Source organism: Humulus lupulus, chromosome 3 (genome assembly GCF_963169125.1).
Source record: "Humulus lupulus chromosome 3, drHumLupu1.1, whole genome shotgun sequence".
In the NCBI taxonomy this organism is placed as follows: Eukaryota; Viridiplantae; Streptophyta; class Magnoliopsida; order Rosales; family Cannabaceae; genus Humulus; species Humulus lupulus.
The window spans coordinates 43,509,833-43,511,284 of record NC_084795.1 but is presented as its reverse complement, the minus strand read 5'-3'; the positions used below and the strand labels follow the sequence as shown (position 1 = coordinate 43,511,284).

Genomic DNA, 1,452 nt, shown 5'->3' with positions numbered 1-1,452 from the left:
AGGGGGCCATTAGAACCCAGCTATAAATATAGCTTGACCCCTCAGAATAAGGGGTTGGAAAATTCATTGTATGCAGAGGCTATTAAGCAATATACATTATTTACTCCATTGTTGATCTGTGTTTATACTTCCATAAGTTCATTCTAAGTTCTTATCTAAACATTTCCACACTTACCTTTGAGTTTTCCAATCTAATTTCGTTGACGAGATTTCACCATCAACAAGTTGCACTTGGACCAGTCCAGGTGTGAGACTTTTTTGCAGTTTCTTCGGGATAATCAAGAGCATAGTCTGACTCTTTTTCAAGGAATTCACCATTACATAACATTTCTACAAACTGGCACTCATGACTCAAGAGGCCTTCATAGAAGTAACTGACCAAACACCAGTTCTCATAGCCATGGTGCGGGCACTGATTTAACAGATCTTTGAATCTTTCCCATACTTGATAGAACATTTCATTGTCCTTTTGGGAAAATGTGGAAATCTGTTGTTTTAGACTGTTGGTCTTATGGCTGGGGAAGTGTTTTAGAAAGAAAGATTTGGTCATCTCCTCCCATGTTCCAATAGACCTAGGCCTCAAAGAGTATAACCAGCTTTTGGCTTTGTCCTTCAAGGAGAAAGGGAAGAACTTTAGTCGCACAGAATCGACATTTTCGGCTCGGTTATAGAACGTGGCTACTACCTCCTCGAATTCTCTGATATGCATGTATGGGCTTTTGTTTTCCATTCCATGAAATGTGGGCAAGAGTTGAATCATGCCAGGTTTAAAGTCTAATGCGGGCATATTAGGAGGGAAGATAATGCATGAAGGCGTGGAAGTGCGAGTAGGATGGAGATAGTCATTGAGAGTTCTTGGTTGGATTTCATCATTGCGAGCCATTGTGAATGGATTATTATCAGTGAAAGTTTGTGGAGAAGCAGGATTGGTGGAAGGAGTTCCGGAAGGAGTGGTGGATGAATTGGAAGAAGTGTCACTAGAAGTTTCGTGATGATTCATCCACTCTCGAAAATTAGAATTAGATTTATTATTTTTTTATTTTGATTATTTTTTTTTTAAACTTGTTCCCAAGTAGATTTGGAGGTTTTTAGGTGATCTCCAATGCCTTACTAGAACTCCACGAGGTTACTGAGTAAGTATGGTGGATCACAAGTCAACCTTTTCGACCAAACAACCTTTAAGCAGAGTGAAATTGCTTATTTTGACAGAACAAGCTTGGTTTTCTTATAGTAATAAGTTCAACAATGTAATAGTGCAAAGGTAGATGCTTGAAATGTTCCCAGGGCGATTGGGAAGGTTGCCAAGGTATCACTTTAGACCCACACTTGCATCGACAGAACTCCCCGAGGTTCTGAGGTAAGTGTGGAGGGTAATGCTATCACAAACCTTATTTAACAACCAATCTTTTTAGACAGAACAATATCTGTTTCCCCCATTTGTAATATTACACA

General features: G+C 39.3%; 1 non-coding gene across 1 annotated transcript; it reads left to right on the top strand.

Moving 5' to 3' along the window:
* The first annotated feature begins 395 nt into the window (after positions 1-395).
* Positions 396-502, top strand: LOC133827873 (small nucleolar RNA R71). Its single transcript, XR_009890521.1, has one exon. It is a non-coding gene; the product is annotated as a small nucleolar RNA R71 (small nucleolar RNA).
* Positions 503-1,452: the final 950 nt, after the last annotated feature.